We start from the raw sequence: 27,036 nt of genomic DNA, 5'->3' as shown, positions 1-27,036 counted from the left end.
TTCGGGTATTGTTCCCCTCATTTTATTAGGCTTGTTTTAGTAGGCTTGTTTTATTAGGCGTATTTTATTAGGCTGTCTTATTAGGCTCGTTTTATTAGGCTTGTTTTATTAGACTGTCTTATTAGGCTCGTTTGTTTAGGCTTGTTTTATTAGGCCCTTCACATGTCTAGCGGGGCCCGTGTGCAATGTAAGATAAGTCTTGTGGAAGCCTCAACTCCTATAAATAGGAGGCTATGTAATAGTTAAGACGGCATCAAACAATCTCTTAGAATTTTCCGATATCAATAAAATGTTTGCTTTCTAAATTTCTCTTGTTCTTCTCTTTGAAAGGCATGGAAAGGCTGATCCTAAGTTAGTATAGGGTTAGGAAATATTGAGCAAGTTAAGCTTGCTACAAGTACAATAGTTTTTCGAAGCTTTAACAGTATGTCTACAGTAGTGTGAAAGTTTTTCCGAGTTGAGTAGCTTGGCTAGGAAGCCAGCCCATTTTATAGGAAAAACTTTCATATCTATGATCTTTCAAGCTATCCGACTAACTTGACAAGCCATCCTTCGGGTTGTTGAAGTCAGTTTTGTGGCAAGCTGTCCTTCGGGATGTTGAAGCCTAGTCCTACTATGTAAGAAAACTATTGTGCTTGTAGTCTGGCCGTCTTGCTCGTTGTTTCCCCACCCTCTACACACCACATGGTATCAGCTTAGCCCTCGATATATTGGGCCTTGTAGGATTATTCATAGAGTGGGCAAGGTAGCTTATGAGTTGGATCTACCTTTCAATTTAGAGTCCGTACACCCAGTCTTCCATGTATCCATGCTCCGTAACTGTATTAGAGATCCTTCGAGATTTGTACCCATCGACGATGTTAAGGTTACCGAGCAACTATCATATGAAGAGGTTCCCATTGCAATCACAGACGAGACAAGTTCGGAGGCTAAGAACTAAAGATATAGCCTCGATCAAAGTTCTTTGGAGAAATAATAATAGAGAAGAAATGACTTGGGAGGTCGAGGAAGATATGAAGCCTGTGTATCCACCTTGTTTCCACTCCCGGAAGAGATGTAGACGAGACGTCATTGTCTTGGGTGCGTAACGCTTTCCTTCTTATAGCCCGCAGTGTGAGGCCATTGTAGTCATTGTTGTGTAGCCCTGTAAGGCACTGTATATTTTTGGTTGTTGTGACAGGGTGGTAGTGGTACAAATACAGGAGAAACTCTAGCAAAATCTTGGTAGAAATCCTAAGAGTTTAACATTCGAGGACGAATGTTTCTAAGAGGGGAGGAATGTTACACCTCGAAAAAAAAATCCACGTTGTTTGCGTTGTAAGTAAACTATCATAAGCTCGAATAGGTCATGTAACCCTTATAAGGTTAATGAACGCTCTTAACAAGTTTCAAGCAAGCATCTAAAGGTTCCGGGGTCAAGCAAATCGAAGAAAATAAGTTTGTCGAAAATTTAAAAAAAAAAAAAATTGACAGAATTTTGGGTCAAGTTTGGAGGGGTATATCTCCTAGTATATTAGGAGTTTTAGGTATTTCAAAATCCTAAAATGAAGTTTGTGGAGTCTAGTTTTCAACGCAATAAACCGCTCGTCGATATAACATTGGAGTAGAGAATTATCGATGTTACAAGTTAGGCTGATAGAGCAGAAATGCGTGCTACAATAACCGACATGCTATAGTACTGCTATAGTAACTGCTACAGTGACCCGACCCGACTTTACCCACCTATATAAGGACCAAAACCTCATTTTTTCACCTAAAACACATATCCTAGAGTTCAGCGACATGTAAGGGCATTTGTGTCATAAAAAGTTGAGGGATTTGAGTGATTTTAGCATAGTTGTGACTATAGCATCGTTTTTGTCACGACCCAACTGGAGGGTCATGACGGGCACCCGGTGCTACCCCACCCCAGGCACCTCTTATCGTATATTCATATCGACATCTAGGTGAGCCACATGGCCTACTCATGATTTCCATACATCAATAATACTAATCTCATTTGGGCAACGACACAATTATATCATCATCAACAGCAATGCCCATGTCCTTATATGCAAGCCGACGAGGCTAACAAAATAATATACAAAATATGAGCCAACAAGGCCAAAGGACATCTAGCTATACACAATCAACAACAGCCTCTACAAGGGAGTATGTAATATCATATAGATGGGACAGGACCTGCCATGCCCATATCTACGTACACAAAAGAATACCAACAACTAGCTGGTAACGATGGAAGTGGAGCTCCTCTATCGATCCCACCGAACGGTGTAATCTATGGATCAATCGTCTCCGTCCACTCGCGGGCATGACGCGGCCGTCCACAAACAAAAGGGCGTCGATCGACTAATGTCTTGAGTATGTAAAAGCATAATCAATAACATATTGGAAGCATAAGAAATAACATAAGGTAGACGAGTCACGGAATGAAAGAGCAATGTACCTTCAGCGACGTTCATCATATTTACTTACCCTCTTCTTAATGGGAAACTTCTATTCCATACATCTATACATTTAGAAGTATCATACTCGACCATAGAGGTTCGGTGTCTTACATACCCGACCATGATAAGGTTTGGTGTTATACATACCTGGCCCTACTAAGGCTCAGTGTCATCCGTGCCCAACTGCAGTGGTGTGTGCGCGATAGACGTCATAACCGGCCATAGAAGCTCGGTGTTACATAATAGCCATATATATATTTATTCATGTATACATACTAGTCATTAAGTATCGTCAACATCATCATCATCATCGTTTCCGTTACTTCTTTCCATAGAGGATCCACTATCATATAAAAGAGGTAATAGCATTGTAAAAAAACGAGAATCATGAGCTTTAGTGACTCTAAGAATGAAGTCATCTTGAAGACAATATGAAATTCACATGAAGGTTTACAACGATGGGATCATGCCTTAAGAAGGAAGGGTTAGCCTTACATACCTCGCCGTCTTCTTAACTACTTAACGTTCACCGTCGAGCTTTAGAAATTTACATTTTGAAAGATTCATACCATGGTTAAGCCTTAATGATACTTTTAAATTCAAACTAGAATAATTCATGATTTGACGAAAATTGGGCAGCACTGCCCCTATTTCATCAACTTCCACCATATTACAAAACGACTCCCAAACATCCACAATAACATCCACAAAATCATAACCAAGTAATCACATTCCATTAAGTCTTCAAAATTCATTCTAATGTTCAACTTATACTAACAACTTCACACCCAACTTTAGCACATTTTTATACAACACTTCCTCCTTACCATTATTACCTTTTATAACAAGAACATATCTACATCGTACTAAGAATCATGACTCAAATTATTTTACTACTCATAAACATCATGAAATCCATATTTAGAACTCACCCTCTACATTTCTCCTTTCATTCAAGTTCTGTTACAACCAAGCATTCTTAATAACATGAAATAAGCATGAGAACTAACCTTTTTATCCCATAGGAACAAGATTTGGAGCAAGATATCAACTTGTGCAAAACCCTAGCTACAATACCCAAGTAAATCTTGAAATCTACCAACCCTAGGAAGCCTTCTAACACATGAACACTTCGATTCTTGCTATTTGATCTTTGTAATCTCTTGGGTTTGAGTGAAATATGTTGGGAGAAGGGTTTTGGAGCTTTGAAGAGTTTGGAGGAAATGTGGAAATTAAAAAGAAGCAAGGGTCGGCCATGTATATAAAATTAAAAATCTGACCCGACCCGATTACACGACCAATTATTCGGGCCGTATAATTTATACGGTCCATATAAATGGGACCGTATAATCTCACCAGGGATCACCCTTCTCTGGAAGTAATCTACGGACCATTATAAGGGCCGTATAATTTATACGGTCCGTACAAATGGCCAAACAACTGGGAATTTCTGAATTTCATTCTCGTCGACTCATTTGACTTCCAATCCTCGTGGAACCATCTTGGCACTTATATAACACTTCATTAACCATACAATAGGCCCTATAGCAGCCCCTCAAGATATTGCTAAATAAATACTAGCTCAATTGTAGCGAAAACCTTTCCGAACACGACTTACATTTAACTTCCTTCAACAAACTAGATTTCACCCACTCATATTACTTCAAAATCTCATAGTATGCACTTTAAGCTACCTAATACTTTCCTTAATCCCGTAAGGGTTTCATAATCACCTTAGGCTCACGCTAGCCTACTCACAAGGTAACAATCCGAAATTTCTGAGATGTAACCGTTTTGCGGTGGAATTTGGCGTGAATTAAAGGTAAACATCGGAGATATCATCATTTTAATAAGAATAAGGTATGAATCTTTCTTTATTATCATTGTTATTGGTTTATTTACGGAGATTGAACTGTCAAATAGTCGTATAATAGTTTTGTTGGTAGAAATATGGAATAAGCCCTACATAGGATGGTTATGGAGTATTTTGGTATTGAGAATATTATGATTGATGTTGGTATTGTTGTTGGTTGTTGAATTGAGATTTCGGGCTAGCATAAAACTGGGGAGATGCTGCCGAAATTTTGGCAGATTCTAGAAAGAATTTGTTTGAGGGCTTAAGACAGGCCTATGAAGATGATCTAACAATAGTATAAATTTTCTTGAATATAGATTTATGTGCCTTGGAGGACAAGCATTTATTAGTTAAAGTTGAGGCGACCGAAAAGGTATGTTAAGGCTATCCCTTCTTTTCATTGGCATGATTTCTACTATTGAGCAACCTTTGACTATTCGCACCATGATGTGCTATTCAGGAAGATTATACTCGGGTTACCATAACCCTATTGTGATAACTGTCTTAAGTTAAGGACGGGTATAAGAATAGTCAAGTTATATAAGATGATAGAAATATAGAAGGTATAACTAGTGTATATATTGTTTAGAGGCTATTATGTTGCCTTTGAGTTATCATTATATGTATACGCCTGGCCTACAGGTCATGGAGTTATCGCCTGGCCTACGGGTCATGGAGTTGTTGCCTGACCGATGGGTCACGGAGATGCGCATACCTGACCTACGGGTCATGTAGTTGATTATACCTGACCTACAGGTCATGGAGTTAATTATACCTGGCCTATGAGTCATGGAGTCATCTATGCCTGACCTTCGAGTCACGGAGTTATATCTATAGATTATGTTATCTTACCTCAGATGAGAGGCAACCCAGGTAGAGTACCTCCAGATGCTTTCTTGAGATATCCGGAGCACAGCTTGTTATTTCATTTTTGTGGTTATCTTGCCTTACATACTTGGTAAATTGTTCGAAAATCCGACGCCCGGCACCGGGGGCGCCGCATTCATACTGCGGTATGAATCGACGGATTGATAGACCTCCCGCGGGGCCGGAGTTGACATCGCCGATTGGTCGGCTCCTTTTGTTCGAATCGCTGAGGTCCTTGGAGTCTCTCCTATTTTATTACAGATTGTATGGTACAGTCACACCCTCCCTAGAGGCTTGTAGACGAGTTTTGTACATAGTATGTCTGTGTGATAGCCTTGTCGGCTTGTATATAGGTACGTTTGGATACTTTTGGCTTTGTACGATCACGGCCGGCCTTGTGTTCTGCTTAGTATATATATATATATATATATATATATATATATATATATATATATATATATATATATATATATATATTTTGGGTGTGCATATACCACTTCAGATAAGACAGTCAGTATTTATATATTGCTTGTGTGCTGGTAGGCATTATCAATTTAAGCTGGGGGTTTACTCCCCCAGAGTTTCAGACTTAGAGTGGTTCCCTCGGGCCTGATTGGCATCGAGTATCGGTAACACCACTCCAGATTTGGGGCATGACACCTAATCTTCCTACTACGTTTATATCAATGATTAGTAAGAGAATCCATGTTAGAAATCATGATCTAGGATTGAGAAATTGAGGGTTTATGAACCCTAAGTCTTAAATAAGGATTTCTCGAATTAATCATGAAATTGATGTCAGAGTTTTTTGATTCTTAGTATCTAGACTCCTTAGATCACCGGTAAACTACTTATGAGTTGAATTTCCTATTTTGCCCTTTTTGGCTTGAAATCCTATTTTGGGTGACTTTTTGAGTCCGAAACTAAGGTATAGCTTTATGGGTATCATTGGATTCGTGTGACTTCATAGAATAATAAATTGATAATATTGAATCCATTTTTGCAACGAAATTACGATTTTGATCTTAGGGGTTTGGAACGTAGTTTTGGGTTGACTTTCTAGACCTGAATTTTTTATAGGGAAATATGTGTATTATTGACATGTATTCTTACGTATAATCCGTGTTTGAACAGATTTGGGTCATTAGGAGGATTTACTAAAGGGCAAGGCTTTGTTGTGGTTGTCAGACTCCAATTCGAGGCATGTTAAAACTATAAGCCTTAACTTAAGCATCATGGATGGTTAAAATTAGACTAATAAGGGGGGACAATAGGGTAACGAGAGGGGGTTTCAATACTTGTGAGCTGATGAGCACTTGTATTAGATACCAGTGCCATGATGAGGGTATTTGCGTGATATTCTATAGTCCAGTCTGAATGCCACGCTTTGGGCATTAGCTGATAGCATAGATTGATTTGTGTCAGTGATTGGGATATAAGGTCCTTTATTTACTGGTTCTATGCTTATAGCCTTAATTGTGATTATGTGTTCTCATCACTCCAAAATACTCGTTTAAAAGTGAAAAAGAGCTAAAGATTGAGTCCTTATTGCTTAACTTCATTTCTTACTACTGTGTATGCCATATTCATGTTGTATATTGTATCTCAGTGCATTTGAGGATACATGTGTAAAGTCCGAGGTGAAATGGTTTCGAACGGAGTGATGCTAATAATATGAACCAGATTGGCCAAGTGATAGGTAATGTGAGCCTATGGGATGTGTATGATGATTTGGAAGCCTAATAGGCTTGGAACCCGAAAGGAAATGATTTCGGTTGGTATATGGACATCGTGAGTCCCCCATGGGTCATGATTCAGTAATGTTTGAATGTGTGTGTACCGGAAGATAGAAAAGGTCTTGCATTTCATAACATTGCACAGCACATTATCTCATTGATTTCTTAGTTATTAATTTACTTGAGTGGTTTCCTGTTTTATTCTAAATGCTTACTTGGATAACTTGATAGACTTGTGGATTAGAAGCTTTTACCTAGTCTTATAACCTGATGCTATTGAGATTACTGATAATATTGTTGTTGTGGACTAATAGCGGTTAAGTGTGGAAGTAGTAATAATAGGCCAACCCTCGTCTCCATTTTTGTTAGGGTCGGTCGACAATGCTGCTGAGTACACGTTATTTCCCGTACTCACGCTACACTTGTTGTACCCTTTTTGTGTGCAGATTCTATGCCTAGTACCAATGGACCACGAGATTTTTCGGCTGCTCGTTGAGTAGGTTGTTCGGATAGTTCGGTGTGAGCTGTATGACGATCTGTAGCCCTGAATTTTCCCTCTATCGTTTATTTCATGTCCTTTTATTTTAGACAATGTATTGAATACTATCTCAGACTTTTATTCATATCTTACAAGTTGTTGTACTAGTGAAACCATATTCAGGGATGTTGTACCTTTATTTCCGTATTTTATGCTACTAAGAATACTTAAGACTTTAAATTGACTTGTATGTTATTTCCGCATGTTCTAATCAATCTCTTTCGGCAAGTTAGATTGTGGACGGCTCACTAACTTGGTGGAGTTAGTGCCTTCACAGCTTTAATAATTGGGTTGTGACACTTTGGATAATTGCAACATTTAGGAATCAATATTATTTACATTATATTTTTGTTAATGTAACAGTCATTGTAGCCATTATTTAGATTTAGTAGGATTCTAAATTAATAGCCAACTTAATTAAGGCAATTATTATTTATCAATAGTAAAAAATTGTCGAATTTGAAAAGTTATTAACTTATTAGATGAAGGCTAATTCAATTAATAAATATGTGAAAGGAAAGTCCAAATAACTTTAATCAAGAAACAACTACATATTTGCAGGAAATAATATCCACATTCCTTGAGGATTCTTTTCGGTTTAGCAGACTTTTTTTAATTTTTCATTTTTGTACGTAGAGTTAATGGATGATAAAATTTGGAATCAGAATAATCGCCAGATTCAACTCCCATCACATTCAAACTTCAAGGATGATGAAGACACCACCTCCATCTGTGAGGCTAGCAAAGATTCGTGAGCTATGGAAGGGAAGGAGTTTGTTTGTTTTTTTTTTTTTTTTTTTTAAAGCAAAACCACCAATCTGGTGGAGTTTATTGAAGAAGAAAATTTAATACATATCAATCCAAAAGTGATTGATCAAACAAAGAAATGAAAAGAAAGAAACAAAAATAGAAAGTGGAAAATGGAAAGAAAATACAGAAATGAGATTGAACTAGACTTATATAGACTAAATATCCAAGAGCCTTGACTTGATAACATGTTTCACACCTTCAAAGTCTCACAAGTGGAATGTGTCACGACCCAACTAGTGGGCCATGACGGGTACCCGGAGCTAGCATACCGAGCACCATCTGCCAGTCTTATCATCATACTCAACCTGAGCATAAACCATTCCCAACACAAGCTTATCATGAAACAAACTTCAATTACTCCTCAAAATAAACATATATGTACAAGCTCACGAGGCTACAAAATGATATACATGATATACACTAAGAAGATCATGAGACATCTACTACCCACAAACATGTATCTACGAGCCTTTAACTAGAAAACTGAAATCATAAGGACGGGACAGGACCCCGCCATGCCCCAAATATGTACACAAAAGAATATACCAATAAGTCGTAACTCCAGAGTAGTGGAGTGCTCCTGCAAATCTGCTGAATACAGCTCCTAAGCGTCTGTGTCGTCTCCCTGTCTACCTGCGGGCACGAACACAGCGTCCATAAAAGAAAGGACGTCAGTACAAAAAATGTACTGAGTATGTAAGGCATGTATAAAAACATAAGCAAGAAATAAAAGAACATAAAATGAAGAGATAACCTGTAACTGATTGCCTCTTAAGGCAGAATCATGCATGCTATCTTTTACTTTAAAACAACATCATAAAGATATGCATATACACAAACTGCTTATCATCATCAGCCCGCGTCCGGGGTAACCATCTCATGCCGCCCACTAGTGGCGACTGCCCGGCCAACTAGGCACGGTGTTGTCCATAAGCTGCCCACTTACGCCCAGCATAGTGGTGTCTGCCCGGCCAACAAGGCACGGTGTACTCATACACATATATAACATAAAGCATGCATGATAGCTCAAGTAAAAGCTATAACTCCATCAGAGTGACATAAGGTCGGTACCCTCCGATTATATTATGGAACAACCATCATCACTATGTCTCACCTTGAAGGAACTAGTGTCATGAGGTGAGATGGCCAACGATGGATAACATCAAGGAAATTATGTAATAAGATCATTAAGCTCAAAATAGAATCAATTAATAAGCTTTGGAATCTCTAGAAGTAAAATCATCATCATCATCATTATCATAGAGCACATCTTGTCTCTTTCTCATAAGGAGCTCTTAAGAATATTTAACTTTTATCTTTTGAGATGTAAGAAGGTCATAGAGATATAAAGAGGAAATCATAATATAGAAGTCATGCCTTTGAAAGAAGGGGACTAGCCTTAACTGTCACGACCCAACTAGTGGGTCATGACGTGTTATATCCCGTATTTTGTACCTTGGGATAATCCGAGTTAATCATGATAAGTTAAGGACAAGGTTGTAATTTCTTCTGATTTTGTTAAAAGTGCATAAGTTGCATATTCATCTTTTTATTGTTATGGAGTGTTAAGGGTAAACTTGGAATAAGGAAGATTTGGGGTTAAAAGTGAATTAACGAAAGTTAATCATTTCATGAAAATTAAGGGCTAGAAGTGAAATTGTGGAAACTTAATATTTCACGAAAATGGCCATATGTGGCCATGTGTGGGATGTGGGCCATAGCCCACATGTGTTAATTATATAAGTGGCAAAAGATGACTAATTAAGTCATCTTCATCATTTAGCACCCTAGAAAATTCAAGAAGCATGGAGAAAGAACAAGAGGCCATTCGGCCATGGGAGAAAAAAAAAAAAAGAAGACCAAAAATTCTTCTTCAAAAAATTATTTTCTTCTAGGTTTTCAACTAATTGGAAGGTCCTCTACAACATGGAGTAGTTGTTGGAACAAGCAAAGTGCTCATTCTTGCAAGAACAAGCCTAGCCGAGTGAAGAAGTTGGGTGAAGAAGGTAAGGTTTAATCTTCATTTTTATATGTTATGCATGGTTTATACAAGTTGTGGTAAGTGGAAATAGATGAAAATCATGAAATTTGCACATGTTGATATTGGCCGTATGGGGGGCTGTTTTGGTAGGTTATGGCGAATTGATTTTACTTAGTATTTTGGTTGTTGTTGTCATGGATTATGTAATGAGAATAAAGGTATTGAATGGTTCAAGTTGAAGTTGTAATTGTTGTGTGTGTCGCCGTGTATGTGTGGTATAGTGTAGAAGTGAAGGACTAATTCTATTTAATATGTTTTGGTTGTTGTTGTTGTGAATTTCGTGATGTAAAATGAAGGTTTCATGATCCAAGTTGAGGTTGTAATTGTCATGGGCTGTTTTTAGGAGCTTATGGAATTTTAATGTAGTTTCTATAATTGTGAGAATTATGTTGTTAATCGTGTGGATTGTTGGTGTAGTTGATGAATTTGGAAGGAAGAAATGTATTGTTGATTGTTTCTTGAACTTGGAGGGTTTCGGATTGTTTGGTGTATTGGATGGGCTGATTTGAAGATTTTGTGGTTTGTCCGAAGTGTTCTTGAATCTTGTTTAAATGGTTCGGATTAGTACTTGAACGTATGAATATTGATGTTGGTTTGATCGTATGCGGTTGATTTGACTGAAAATGGAATACCGTCGAATTGTATAGAAAGGAGATACTAATATTAGAATGCGTTTTGAATTCATTATTGATGTTGTTGGAATGGTTGTTGGTATTGTTGTTGGTAATATTGGCCGAGTTGAATTCTCAGGGTTGTTGAACTTATAGGGGAAATGCTGCCCAAATTTCTGTAGAATAAAGTGCTAGTTTGGAATTGAATGTCTAAATGCCTTTAGTTAACGTTGGTATTTAATGGCGTGTTGTAGATTTTGAGAAGCCGAGACGTAAGTTTGTATTAGCTTGAGAAGCGGACGAGGTATGTGAAGCTCATCCTTCTTTCCTTTTGGCATGTCCTAGATGCAAGTAAGTTATGATATGTTATAAGCCTTGGGGGTAATTATATTCTTAAAGTTCGAGCATGCTTATGATTTATATGTGCCTCTTATAAATGATGGTTCGTTTTGATTAACCTATTGAGTCTTTGAAAATGTTTTAAACTGTATTTGGTTACTCACGATTCTACTCGTGCATTCTGTTGTTACATTTTTCGCCAAGTCCCGGGCCGGTTATGTTATCGTGCGCACTATGCTTTATTCCGGAGTATGATGTGTCCGTTTCGCCGAGCCCCTTTTTGGCCGGGAACTATGTATATATTATGGTGTTAGGATGTGTCCGGTACGCCGAGCCCCTTTCGGCCAGGTACTGTGTATATATGCTACGTTATATGTTATATGTATGGATTCGAAATATGATCGGTTGGGATCGAGCCGGTGGTGGGGCAAACCCACGTGGGGGCAAACCCAGTGGTGAGGCAAAATTCCACACTGGTTTAGGCCAATCCCACATTGGTTTAGGCCAATCCCACATCGGTTAATGGAATCTCATATGATCGGTTGTGACGTTATGATGTGTTACGGTATGTATATGATGATCATTATATTTGCCTTCTGTACCTCATATGTATGATTTGTATGTCAGATGCAAGCGCTTTGGTATTTTGGTTATTATGCCTACTTTCGTACTCGTTTCGATTATGACTCGGTTATTTCATCGTATCTTCTTTGCATACTCGGTACATATTTCGCATCGACCCCTTTTTCGGGGGCTGCGTTTCATGCCACGCAGTACCCACGGATGAGTGGCGATGTTAGCGAAGATGTTCCCCGGATTGGTGAGCTCTATTTCCTTCGGAGTGCTGTCGAATCAGAGTATTTTCGTTATAACAGTTTGCCTTATGATAGAGACTTTGCAGACAGAGTCGAATGTATGATATGTCAGTTTTGTAAGCGGCTATGTAAGCCGATGTATTATTATGTATTACGTTACGAACTTCATATGTTTGCAGATTTCATACGGTGCTAGATTTATTTGATTTGACAGGATGAAAGGCATGTTTATTTTCGAAAAAAAAAACAAAATTTCATTATGTACTTGTGTCATGTTTTGCAGGCCCAGTATGATTATGAGTATGACGAGAGTCAGCGGGTTCGCTCGGCCCTAAGTAAGGGTCGGGTGCCCATCATGCCCTATCGAAAATTAGGGTGTGACAAATTGGTATCGCAGCAGTTCGTCCTAGGGTTGTCTCGCAAAGTCGTGTCCGCAGAGAGTCCGTTTATGGTGTGAAGCGCGCCACATTTATAAACGGAGGCTACGGGGCATCTAGGGTGGTTACTCTTCTTTCACATCTGAGATCGCACCATAGAGCCAAGTCTTAGGGAATGAGACTTCTGATACTAACCTGTGATTGCAGCTGAAGAATGACACTGATAGAAGAAAGTGATTGATGATGTTGGAAGTTACAAAGTACGCAGGTAAGTAACGGTATGAAAGATATATGTTGGGTAAGATATCGAAGTACGATTGAAATGCAAATTGAAGATTAAAAGGGGAAGTAAACAAGAAAGTGTAACAGGTGCCGTTTGAGTTGGGCATACGAGGTATGTTTATTATTTTTGTGCTGTTGATGATATTGGGAGCCCTGTGTGGCTGCGATATGATATGATACATATATATATATATGCTGGCCCTGTGAGGCATTGTTGGTATTTCCTGCGTACAGGTTTGAGGTAGTAAGAAATATAGAGGAAACTCTGCCAAAATTTTCCCGGAAATAAAAAGAGAATGAGATGTGGGTTTGTGATATGACTTGAAAGGTCGTACTAATAGTATGATTAAGACAAGAGTACAGAGGAAAAGAATTGTGATGAATATGAATGTATTGATAAGACAGCTTGTGAGATATTAAGGATAAGATGGATCAGGAAGGGTAAGAAGTTAAGAAGTGTTACGCTATGGGATCGAATACGAACAGGACATAATAAGGATTGTTCTGAAAATAAGTGAAGCCTAGTGAGAAAGTGGCCAAGGTTATGATGTGATCTATGTAGCTAGAATACAAAGGCAAGTGTGAAACGAAAAAATAAGCTATGGACCGAGTGAGGAAGGGTTTGAGTTAAAGAGTAAGAGACGACACGAGATAATGTGCCTAGAATGTTACAAGGCAAGCTGATGTTGTTTTCGCTATAGGGTGAGCTGGAAAGTTCCAATACGATGATATTTGGGAAAGAAAGAAAGTGAGTAAATGAAAGGCGAGGGGATCAAAGTGTCGGGATAAAAGTGCCGCCTAAGTGAGACTGGAAATATGGACATAGGGCGAGCATAATCGGGTAATAGTATAAGTACACCCCTAAAGGGGGGAAGCGACTGCGAGAGATGAAAATGTTAGATAAAGATAATCGACACAATAATATCTCGGATATGGATGTTTGGGCTACAGGTAAGGTTCCCTGCTGAGACAAGTTAGTAAGATCTAAAAGCCAGTACTAAAAGGGAGATGTTAGGATGATAATTGAGCTAGTGTTGGGAATTATTTGTAAAGGCCGTGAATAATATGACGTTGGAAAGTGGATGATTACAAAAAAAGAGGGTAAGACAAGATAGGCTACGAGCGAAATTTTAGTACGGAGAAGACATGCAAAGCAGAATGAACTAGGAGAATGAAAGGCTATAGTTAATTAACGGATATATTTTATGCGAGCTGTACAAGAATAGTTATGCAACCTACGAGTATTTGTATGCGAAGAATGAGACCAAGTGAGGGAATACTTTGCGAGAAAAGTTTGGATTCGGTAGTAACAATATGGTTATGGGACTTTGGGTGCATTAAGGAAAGATGTGAAGATGGGTTAAGCTAAGTTACCGAGATAGATTTAGTACCGAGAAAAAAACAGATACGGCTATGGTTGAGCTAAAGATCTATTCCGATACCGGTTGTAAGGTAAGGCGAAGACAAAGGGAACATAAGGATTTGGGAAGCCACACTAAGGCATCTTTGGGCTAATTTGAGCACCTTTGTATATTCGTGTAAAGGTTGCAACATCACGTGTGACAGGAAAGTTGAGAGCAAGATCTGAGCAAGGGGATAGTAGAAGGGTCTGAAGTAAAGACAAGGAGATGAGACCCACGTTACTGAATAAAAGAAACCCCCCCCCTAAGGTTCTTACAAGACCCTATGAGACTGGTTGAACATTCGAGGACGAATGTTCTAAAGGGGGGAAGGATGTTATATCCCGTATTTTGTACCTTGGGATAATCCGAGTTAATCATGATAAGTTAAGGACAAGGTTGTAATTTCTTCCGATTTTGTTAAAAGTGCATAAGTTGCATATTCATCTTTTTATTGGTATGGAGTGTTAAGCGTAAACTTGGAATAAGGAAGATTTGGGGATAAAAGTGAATTAAGGAAAGTTAAGCATTTCATGAAAATTAAGGCTATGAAATTGCGGAAACTTAATATTTCATGAAAATGGCCATACGTCGATAAAAGGGATGTGGGCCATAGCCCACATGTGTTAATTATATATGTGGCAAAAGATGACTAATTAAGTCATCTTCATCATTTAGCACCCTAGAAAATTAAGTACGGAGAAAGAACAAGAGGGCATTCGGCCATGGGTGAAAAAAAAAAAGAAGACCAAAAATTCTTCTTCAAAAAATTATTTTCTTCTAGGTTTTCAACTAATTGGAAGGTCCTCTACAACATGGAGTAGTTGTTGGAACAAGCAAAGTGCTCATTCTTGCAAGAACAAGCCTAGCCGATTGAATCTTCATTTTTATATGTTATGCATGGTTTGTACAAGTTGTGGTAAGTGGAAATAGATGAAAAAATCATGAAATTTGTACATGTGTTGATGTCAGTCGTAATGGGGGTCATTGGTAGGTTATGGCGAATTGATTTTACTTAGTATTTTGGTTGTTGTTGTCATGGATTATGTAACGAGAACTAAGGTATTGAATGGTTCAAGTCAAGTTGTAATTGTCATATATACGTGTGCGTATGTGGTATAGTGCAGTGTATGTAAGGACTAATTTATTTAATATGTTTTGTCGTTGTTGTGAATTTCGTGATGTAAACCGAAGGTTTCTTATGTGTACCGTATTTTGTACGTTTGGATATTTCGAAGTCGTCGTGGAAAGTTACGGGCGAGACGATTTTCAAAAAAATTATTTTAATGCAAGTGGCTATGAATGTTGCTTATGAACATTATTAGTACGGGAATATTGTGAGAGGTTGAGGGCGAAAAAGAAAAATTCGCAAAATGGTTCATGGAAATATTTAAAAAGGCTAGGGGCAAAATGGTCATTTCACGGGAATTCAAGAAAAAATCATGAAGGGGCCATGTTGGCCGTGTACTATGTGCCCTTATTTTAATTAATTGGGGCCAATTGTAAATCTTAAAAGTTATGGGTCAAAACTTGTTGAAGAAGACATTAGTCTTCTTTGAGGAAAAATCAAGAAAATGAGGAAAAATCTAGAGAGGGGCATGTGCCCCTCACATGGCTAAGGGAATTATATATAAATGTGGGAGTCATCATTTATTCAAGAAAAAAGGAAGAACAAAAAAAAAAAAAAGAAGGAGGAGAAAAGAATGGCCTATTCGGCCATGAAGAGAGAAAAAAAAAAATTCAAGCCATTCAATTTTGATCCAAAATTTCCTCTCTTCATGAATTCTTATTAAGTTCAAGACTCTCTTCAATATGGCATAATTATTCGAGAAGAGAAAACCACTTTTGTGGCAAGTGAGGGAAGTTGAAGGAAAAGGTAAGAATTCATTCCTTTTATATGTTATGAATGGTTTGGAATGTTGTGATGTGTGGGAAAGAATGAAATTCATAATAATATGGATGTTGATGTTAGTTGTGTGATGTGTGTGTAGCCGTGCATGGAGTGTGTGTGTGTAGGAATAAAGATTGAATTAATTTTATGTAGTATGTTGGTTGTTGTTGTAATGCATGGAAAAGGATGAGAATTCATGAAAATATGTGGTGTGTGTATGGCCGAATATAGTGTGTTGTGTAAGAAAAAGGAAAAATTTTATTTAGTAGTTTGGTTGTTATGTTGTTGATCTCATGATGTAAAACGAGTATTTAATGGCTTGAAGGAAGTTGTGGTTATTTGTAGATTATGGAAGAAGTTAGAATGACGATAGTATGGTTTCGTATAATTGTAGTGATGATGTTGCTAATGTGTCGGGAGGAGTAGTATGCCGATTGAGTAATTTTGAATGTCTTGAATTGAATTGAATATAAATGAAGTATCGTTGAAATGTTGTGCGGGTTGTTGAATGTCCTTGAACATTGTTGAATGGTTTCGGGATGGTATTTGAGTATGTGAATTGTTTTGAGATATTCTTGAATCAATTGTTGATGTCATTGGCATAATTGTTAGTGTTGTTGTTGATAATGTGGCCGAGTTCCATTCTCGGATTTTCTGTGGCATTGTTGGCCGAGATAGAGTCTCGGGGAGGGTGCATTTACAGGGGAGGTGCTGCCGAAATTTCGGCAGAAAATAAGTGAACTTATTTGGAAGATTAAGACAAGTGTTGGTTAAGAGTGAATTCTTAAAGCTTTATGGTTGATATTTGGTAAATGTGACCAAATTGCAGCTTTTGGCAAACTTGGAGCTGGGATTTGGAGAAGCTTAAGGAGCGGAAAAGGTATGTAAGGCTTACCCTTTCTTTCTTTGGCATGTCCTAGATGTAATAAGCTTGAATACGTGCTTCGGGAACTATTCCAATCCTAGAAGTCCGAGGTTGAATTTAGTTACTATTCATTCAATGGGATTGAACTAACTAATCTGTGCCTTATTGTAAAGACATGTCTAAACGTCCGTATCTTTTGAAGGTGAAAGTGGAAGGCCTTGAAATCTTCGAGGATAGTCTAATGAGACATAATGACCACGTTTTACGCTCGTTACCCGACTTGACCCGAGGTGGGCCCACATTCCCGAGACCTAATTGTACCGTTCTATCTGCCTTATGTTCGTAAGATAACTAAGGAGACCTTTGACTTTCGTCCTGAATTTAATATAAGTATCTGGTAACTTGGATATGAGCATTTTGGTTTGACTATCCGGATATAAACACTTCGACACGAATGATCTGATATGAATATTCTGATATAAGCACTCTGATGTAATATTCTGAAATAGAAATTTTGATATAAGTATTCGGATATAAGTGTTGTGACATAAGTATTTGATACAAGTATTTTGGCATAAACATTCTTTGTAAGCTTTAATGTTCTTCATATACGATCCTGGATCGCTTGAAAAGTCCGCAGAGGTTTCTGCGCTTCAAATGTCCATAACTTTCTGATACTAATTCGGAAGGACCCGAAACTTGCTTCGGATCTTCATATGTTGGTAAGTATACGTATCCATCGAGTCCGGATTTATATGCATATGGTTTCTCACGACTCGCTTTCGTGCATGGCTTAAAGTATCTTTCACCGAGTCCCGGCCGGGCATGTTATGTTCTCGTGCGTACTCTACGGTATGACTCGATTCACCGAGTCCCGGCCGGGGACATGATTTCGTGCGCACTTCTCGCACTATTCACCGAGTCCCTCGTACTTGCGGGCCGGGACACGTTATCCGTGTATGTTTATGATGATATGGGGATGGCGGCAGGATGGCATTTGATATTATCCACCGAGACCCGGTAAGAGAGGCGGGACACGTTATGCATATCGGCACAGATTACGACCGCATGATTCTACATTACCGAGTCCCTTAACAAAGGGCCGGGACACGTTATTTGCATATATGACATATGAGTCGCGATATATGATCCTATTCACCGAGTCCCTTATCGAAGAGGGCGGGACACGTTTTATGCATACGCGGTATACAATATCATCCGAGCACCGTGCATTCTCGTATTCCCGTCCGATATATGTATATATGTCGGTGTCCGAACGTCCGTATGTTCGGTAGTTTGTCCGTTATATGATACAATACGAATATTCCGTACGTTCGCATTCCGTCCGATGTATGATTTTATACGAATATCACGTACATTCCCGAACTCCGTCCGACGTGTGATATCACCCGTGCATTTTGTATTTTCCGCACCTCTTCGGACATGCGGTCGGTGATTGCAGAATAAGTTTTCTTTGGGTATACTGGTTGATTCATTTATTTTCTGTACACCTTTAGCATATGAAACAGGTATGTAAGAATTGCGTCTGGGAGGTAATCGTCCGCTATTCTGAGTAACATATGTACCTGATAGTTCTGTCTGTTTCAGTTATAGTTTTGTTTCTCTGTATTGCATGCCTTACGTACTCAGTACATATTCCGTACTGACCCCCTTTCTTCGGGGCGCGTTTCATGCCGCGCAGTACACCCGGCATGAAATGAAGTTATTATAGAAGATGTTCCGGCGGAGATGGCAAGCTCCATTTTCCCGAGTGCCGCCGAGTCGAGTTTGTCCGTTATGATTTCGGATCCGTGTTAGAGATTTTGCGAACGCGTCGTGGGTGTTGGTTGTCGACCGTAAGCGGCTCCATCAGCCGATACGTCATATGTGATTGGTTTTGTTTGACTACAGAATTTATGTAATTTGAAAGCAACGAAAAGCATTATTTCTGAAAGTTATATTTTGCATTTTATCTTTATTTGAAAAACAAATTTTAGGTGCGTAATGAGAGTACGTGGGTTCGCTCGGCTCCGGATGTGGGGTCGGGTGCCCATCACACCCTAATAAGGTTAGGGTGTGACAAAGTGGTATCGCAGCGAGGTCCGTCCGTGGGGTTGTCTCTACAAAGTCGTGTCCGTAGAGTCCTCGTTTATGGTGTGAAGCGCGCCACATTTATAAACGAGGGGCTACGGGGCATCTAGGATTGTTGACCTTCTTTCTGTGTCATAGATCGTGCGATAGAAGCCAAGTCATAAGAAAATGAAATCCCATATGTAAGCCTTACATACGACGGAAGGAGGTAAATGGCGACATAGAAAGGCCATAAGAGTAAGCCTAGATATATTTGTTTGGTTACTTGAGACAGAAAGTTTTGGACGACTGGGATGTGATGTATAGTCGTATGCGCTGTAAGATATTGTGGTATTTGCTGCGTACAGATTTCAAATGATAAGAATTGGTAAAGGTGGTATGGAAGACCAAAAAGGGTAAAATAGTAAATGTACAAGAAAGGACGTGCTACGAGCATGTGTGTCGAATCGTGAAACTTTGACCGGCTCCGCATTATGTAATAAAGGCCATATGAAAAAGCGTATGCGATTATATCAGTAATAAAGCACCGAATTCCACCAAAGATTCGAGGTTAAGCGTGCTCAGGTGGGAGCAATTTCAGGATGGGTGACCCCCTGGGAAGGAAGCAAGAAATTCCAAAGATTTAATTGCAAAGGACAAATGAGAAACCAAAATGGCCTAAGTGAAGTCAGACTATACGAGATGATTGGAGACCACAAAAGGCTACACGAGCGTACGGCTGTGCCCGATTAAAGAGAAATGAAAAGTATGTCACGGCTTCCGAAATTTGAATAGGCTTGAATAATGTCCGGAAGTATTTTGTGGATTAGTGATGCTAATTATATGTGTATATGCATATGAACATGTATGACACCTCATACGTGAGGAGATCGATGGAGAGCGAAAGGAAAACTTATGATAAGGAATTCTGCTATGTCGTGCGCGGAGTCGGAAAGAAGAATCGTTGGTGCATAAGGAGCCTCCTTAAAGGGGGGGGGGGGAGGTTATATCATGTTAGACCAAAGAGGGAATTACCATATTCTTAAGTATCGAAAGGAAACCTATGATATAAAATGAGGATTCGTGTAAAGGCTAAGGAGGATAAGATGAAGGATAAGGAAATGGCATAAAAGTAAAGGGCAACTATAAAGGAACCCCCTCCCAAGGTCCGTAAGACCCCATAAGATCGCCGAACATTCGAGGACGAATGTTCTAAAGGGGGGAGGATGTTATAGCCCGTATTTTGTACGTTTGGATATTTCGAAGTCGTCGTGGAAAGTTACGGCGAGACGATTTTCAAAAATTATTTTAATGCAAGTGGCTATGAATGTTGCTTATGAACATTATTAGTACGGGAATATTGTGAGAGGTTGAGGGCGAAAAAGGAAAATTCGCAAAATGGTTCATGGAAATATTTAAAAAGGCTAGGGGCAAAATGGTCATTTCACGGGAATTCAAGAAAAATTCATGAAGGGGCCATATTGGCCGTGTACTATGTGCCCTTATTTTAATTAATGGGGGCCAATTGTAAATCTTAAAAGTTATGGGTCAAAACTTGTTGAAGAAGACATTAGTCTTCTTTGAGGAAAAATCAAGAAAATGAGGGAAAAATCTAGAGAGGGGCATGTGCCCCTCACATGCTAAGGGAATTATATATAAATGTGGGAGTCATCATTTATTCAAGAAAAAGGAAGAACAAAAAAAAAAAAAGAGAAGGAGAAAGAAAGAATGGCCTATTCGGCCATGAAGGAGAAAAAAAAAAAAATTCAAGATTCAATTTTGATCCAAAATTTCCTCTCTTCATGAATTCTTATTAAGTTTAAGACTCTCTTCAATATGGCATAATTATTAGAGCAAGAAAACCACTTTTGTGGCAAGTGGGAAGTTGAAGGAAAAGGTAAGAATTCATTCCTTTTATATGTTATGAATGGTTTGGAATGTTGTGATGTGTGGGAAAGAATGAAATTCATAATAATATGGATGTTGATGTTGAAGCCGAATGTGTGTGTAGCCGTGCATGAGTGTGTGTGTAGGAATAAAGATTGAATTAATTTTATGTAGTATGTTGGTTGTTGTTGTAATGCATGGAAAAGGATGAGAATTCATGAAAATATGTGGTGTGTGTATGGCCGAATATAGTGGCCTTGTGTAAGAAAAAGGAAAAAATTTTATTTAGTAGTTTGGTTGTTATGTTGTGGATCTCATGATGTAAAACGAGTATTTAATGGCTTGAAAGGAAGTTGTGGTTATTTGTAGATTATGGAAGAAGTTAGAATGACGATAGTATGGTTTCGTATAATTGTAGTGATGATGTTGCTAATGTGTCGGGAGGAGTAGTATGCCGATTGAGTAATTTTGAATGTCACTTGAATTGAATTGAATATAAATGAAGTATCGTTGAAATGTTGTGCGGGTTGTTGGAATGTCCTTGAACATTGTTGAATGGTTTCGGGATGGTATTTGAGTATGTGAATTGTTTGAGATATTCTTGAATCAATTGTTGATGTCATTGGCATAATTGTTAGTGTTGTTGTTGATAATGTGGTGAGTTCCATTTGATTTTTTGATACTCGAGATAGAGTCTCGGGAGGGTGCATTTACGGGGGAAAAATTTTTGTAAAATAAGTGAACTTATTTGGAAGATTAAGACAAGTGTTGGTTAAGAGTGAATTCTTAAAGCTTTATGGTTGATATTTGGTAAATGTGACCAAATTGCTTTTGGCAAACTTGGGTCGGGATTTGGAGAAGCTTAAGGAGCGGAAAAGGTATGTAAGGCTTACCCTTTCTTTCTTTGGCATGTCCTAGATGTAATAAGCTTGAATACGTGCTTCGGGGACTATTCCAATCCTAGAAGTCCGAGGTTGAATTTAGTTACTATTCATTCAATGGGATTGAACTAACTAATCTGTGCCTTATTGTAAAGACATGTCTAAACGTCCGTATCTTTTGAAGGTGAAAGTGGAAGGCCTTGAAATCTTCGAGGATAGTCTAATGAGACATAATGACCACGTTTTACGCTCGTTACCCGACTTGACCCGAGGTGGGCCCACATTCCCCGAGACCTAATTGTACCGTTCTATCTGCCTTATGTTCGTAAGATAACTAAGGAGACCTTTGACTTTCGTCCTGAATTTAATATAAGTATCTGGTAACTTGGATATGAGCATTTTGGTTTGACTATCCGGATATAAACACTTCGACACGAATGATCTGATATGAATATTCTGATATAAGCACTCTGATGTAATATTCTGAAATAGAAATTTTGATATAAGTATTCGGATATAAGTGTTGTGACATAAGTATTTGATACAAGTATTTTGGCATAAACATTCTTTGTAAGCTTTAATGTTCTTCATATACGATCCTGGATCGCTTGAAAAGTCCGAAGAGGTTTCGCGCTTCAAATGTCCATAACTTTTCGATACTAATTCGGAAGGACCCGAAACTTGCTTCTGGATCTTCATATGTCGGTAAGTATACGTATCCATCGAGTCTGGATTTATATGCATATGGTTTCTCACGACTCTGCTCGTGCATGGCTTAAAGTATCTTTCACTGAGTCCCGGGCCAGGGCATGTTATGTTCTCGTGCGTACTCTACGGTATGACTCTGATTCACTGAGTCCCAGGCCAGGACATGATTTCGTGCGCATTTCTTTGCACTATTCACCAAGTCCCTCGTACTTGCGGGCCGGGACACGTTATCTGTGTATGTTTATGATGATATGGGGATGGCGGCCAGGATGGCATTTGATATTATCCACCGAGACCCGAAAGCAGAGGGCGGGACACGTTATGCATATCCGGCACAGATTTCCGCATGATTCTACATTACCGAGTCCCTTAACAAAGGGCCGGGACACGTTATTTGCATATATGACATATGAGTCTGCGATATATGATCCTATTCACCGAGTCCCTTATCAGAGGGCCGGGACACGTTTTATGCATATGCGGTATACAATATCATCTGAGCACTCTGTGCATTTACGTATTCTCGTCCGATATATATATATATGTCGTTGTCCGAACGTCCCGTATGTTCGTAGTTTGTCCGTTATATGATACAATCTGAATATTCCGTACGTTCGGCATTCCGTCCGATGTATGATTTTATCTGAATATCCTGTACATTCTGAACTCCGTCTGACGTGTGATATCACCCGTGCGTTTTGTATTTTCCGCACCTCTTCGGACATGCGGTCGGTGATTGCAGAATAAGTTTTCTTTGGGTATACTGGTTGATTCATTTATTTTCTGTACACCTTTAGCATATGAAACAGGTATGTAAGAATTGCGTCTGGGAGGTAATCGTCTGCTATTCTGAGTAACATATGTACCTGATAGTTCAATCGTTTCGCTTATAGTTTTGTTTCTCCGTATTGCATGCCTTACGTACTCGCACATATTCCGCATCGACCCCTTTCTTCGGGCTGCGTTTCATGCCGCGCAGGTACACCCAGATGAGCTGAAGTTATTATAGAAGATGTTCCAGCGGAGATGGCAAGCTCCATTTTCCCGGAGTGCTGCCGAGTCAGAGTTTGTCTGTTATGATTTCTGGATCTGTGTTAGAGACTTTGCAGACAGCGTCGTGGGTGTTGGTTGTCAGTCTGTAAGCGGCTCCATCAGCCGATACGTCATATGTGATTGGTTTTGTTTGACTACAGAATTTATGTAATTTGAAAGCAACGAAAAGCATTATTTCTGAAAGTTATATTTTGCATTTTATCTTTATTTGAAAAACAAATTTTAGGTGCGTAATGAGAGTCTGTGGGTTCGCTCGGCTCCGGATGTGGGGTCGGGTGCCCATCACACCCTAATAAGGTTAGGGTGTGACAAAGTGGTATCAGAGCGAGGTCTGTCCGTGGGGTTGTCTACAAAGTCGTGTCCGGTAGAGTCCTGTTTATGGTGTGAAGCGCGCCACATTTATAAACAGGGGGCTACGGGGCATCTAGGGATTGTTGACCTTCTTTCTGTCATAGATCGTGCGATAGAGCCAAGTCATAAGAAAATGAAATCCCATATGTAAGCCTTACATACGACGGAAGGAGGTAAATGGCGACATAGAAAGGCCATAAGAGTAAGCCTAGATATATTTGTTTGGTTACTTGAGACAGAAAGTTTTGGACGATACTGGGATGTGATGTATAGTCGTATGCGCTGTAAGATATTGTGGTATTTGCTGCGTACAGATTTCAAATGATAAGAATTGGTAAAGGTGGTATGGAAGACCAAAAAGGGTAAAATAGTAAATGTACAAGAAAGGACGTGCTACGAGCATGTGTCGGAATACGTGAAACTTTGACTCGGCTCCGCATTATGTAATAAAGGCCATATGAAAAAGCGTATGCGATTATATCAAGAAGCACCGAATTCCACCAAAGATTCGAGGTTAAGCGTGCTCAAAGGGGGAGCAATTTCGGGATGGGTGACCTCGGGAAGGAAGCAAGAAATTCCAAAGATTTAATTGCAAAGGACAAATGAGAAACCAAAATGGCCTAAGTGAAGTCAGACTATACGAGATGATTGGAGACCACAAAAGGCTACACAGCATGCGACAGGCCCGATTAAAGAGGAAATGAAAAGTATGTCACGGTTCTGAAATTTGAATAGGCTTGAATAATGTCTGGAAGTATTTTGTGGATTAGTGATGCTAATTATATGTGTATATGCATATGAACATGTATGACACCTCATACGTGAGGAGATCGATGGAGAGCGAAAGGAAAACTTATGATAAGGAATTCTGCTATGTCGTGCGCGGAGTCGGAAAGAAGAATCGTTGGTGCATAAGGAGCCTCCTTAAAGGGGGGGGGGGGGGAGGTTATATCATGTTAGACCAAAGAGGGAATTACCATATTCTTAAGTATCGGAAAGGAAACCTATGATATAAAATGAGGATTCGTGTAAAGGCTAAGGAGGATAAGATGAAGGATAAGGAAATGGCATAAAAGTAAAGGGCAACTATAAAGGAACCCCTCCCAAGGTGCCGTAAGACCCCATAAGATCGGTTGAACATTCGAGGACGAATGTTCTAAAGGGGGGGAGGATGTTACAGCCCGTATTTTGTACGTTTGGATATTTCGAAGTCGTCGTGGAAAGTTACGGGCGAGACGATTTTCAAAAATTATTTTAATGCAAGTGGCTATGAATGTTGCTTATGAACATTATTAGTACGGGAATATTGTGAGAGGTTGAGGGCGAAAAAGGAAAATTCGCAAAATGGTTCATGGAAATATTTAAAAAGGCTAGGGGCAAAATGGTCATTTCACGGGAATTCAAGAAAAATTCATGAAGGGGCCATATTGGCCGTGTACTATGTGCCCTTATTTTAATTAATGGGGGCCAATTGTAAATCTTAAAAGTTATGGGTCAAAACTTGTTGAAGAAGACATTAGTCTTCTTTGAGGAAAAATCAAGAAAATGAGGGAAAATCTAGAGAGGGGCATGTGCCCCTCACATGACTAAGGGAATTATATATAAATGTGGGAGTCATCATTTATTCAAGAAAAAGGAAGAACAAAAAAAAAAAAAGAGAAGGGAGGAGAAAGAATGGCCTATTCGGCCATGAAGGAGAGAAAGAAAAAAAATTCAAGCCATTCAATTTTGATCCAAAATTTCCTCTCTTCATGAATTCTTATTAAGTTCAAGACTCTCTTCAATATGGCATAATTATTCGAGCAAGAAAACCACTTTTGTGGCAAGTGAGGAAGTTGAAGAAAAAGTAAGAATTCATTCCTTTTATATGTTATGAATGGTTTGGAATGTTGTGATGTGTGGGAAAGAATGAAATTCATAATAATATGGATGTTGATGTTGAAGCCGTGCATGATGTGTGTGTAGCCGTGCATGGAGTGTGTGTGTAGGAATAAAGATTGAATTAATTTTATGTAGTATGTTGGTTGTTGTTGTAATGCATGGAAAAGGATGAGAATTCATGAAAATATGTGGTGTGTGTATGGCCGAATATAGTGGCCTTGTGTAAGAAAAAGGAAAAAATTTTATTTAGTAGTTTGGTTGTTATGTTGTGGATCTCATGATGTAAAACGAGTATTGTTGAAGTTGTGGTTATTTGTAGATTATGGAAGAAGTTAGAATGACGATAGTATGGTTTCGTATAATTGTAGTGATGATGTTGCTAATGTGTCGGGAGGAGTAGTATGCCGATTGAGTAATTTTGAATGTCACACGAATTGAATTGAATATAAATGAAGTATCGTTGAAATGTTGTGCGGGTTGTTGGAATGTCCTTGAACATTGTTGAATGGTTTCGGGATGGTATTTGAGTATGTGAATTGTTTGAGATATTCTTGAATCAATTGTTGATGTCATTGGCATAATTGTTAGTGTTGTTGTTGATAATGTGGCCGTCGGATTTTTGTGTGGTGTTGGTCGAGATAGAGTCTCGGGGAGGGTGCATTTATTAGGGGAGGTGTCGCCCAAATTTTATAGAAAATAAGTGAACTTATTTGGAAAGGTTTGAATTCTTAAAGCTTTATGGTTGATATTTGTAAATGTGACCAAAGAATGGCAAATGAGTCGGGATTTTGAGAAGCTTAAGGAGCGGAAAAGGTATGTAAGGCTTACCCTTTCTTTCTTTGGCATGTCCTAGATGTAATAAGCTTGAATACGTGCTTCTGGGGACTATTCCAATCCTAGAAGTCCGAGGTTGAATTTAGTTACTATTCATTCAAGAGGATTGAACTAACTAATTATGTGCCTTATTGAAAGACATGTCTAAACGTCCGTATCTTTTTGGTGAAAGTGGAAGGCCTTGAAATCTTCGAGGATAGTCTAATGAGACATAATGACCATGTTTTTGCTCGTTACCCGACTTGACCCGAGGTGGGCCCACATTCCCCGAGACCTAATTGTATGTTCTATCTGCCTTATGTCCGTAAGATAACTAAGGAGACCTTTGACTTTCGTCCTGAATTTAATATAAGTATCTGGTAACTTGGATATGAGCATTTTGGTTTGACTATCCGGATATAAACACTTCGACACGAATGATCTGATATGAATATTCTGATATAAGCACTCTGATGTAATATTCTGAAATAGAAATTTTGATATAAGTATTCGGATAT

The sequence above is a fragment of the Lycium ferocissimum genome, chromosome 8 (assembly GCF_029784015.1).
Source record: "Lycium ferocissimum isolate CSIRO_LF1 chromosome 8, AGI_CSIRO_Lferr_CH_V1, whole genome shotgun sequence".
NCBI classification, from domain to species: Eukaryota; Viridiplantae; Streptophyta; class Magnoliopsida; order Solanales; family Solanaceae; genus Lycium; species Lycium ferocissimum.
Note: the sequence above shows the minus strand (reverse complement) of the source record.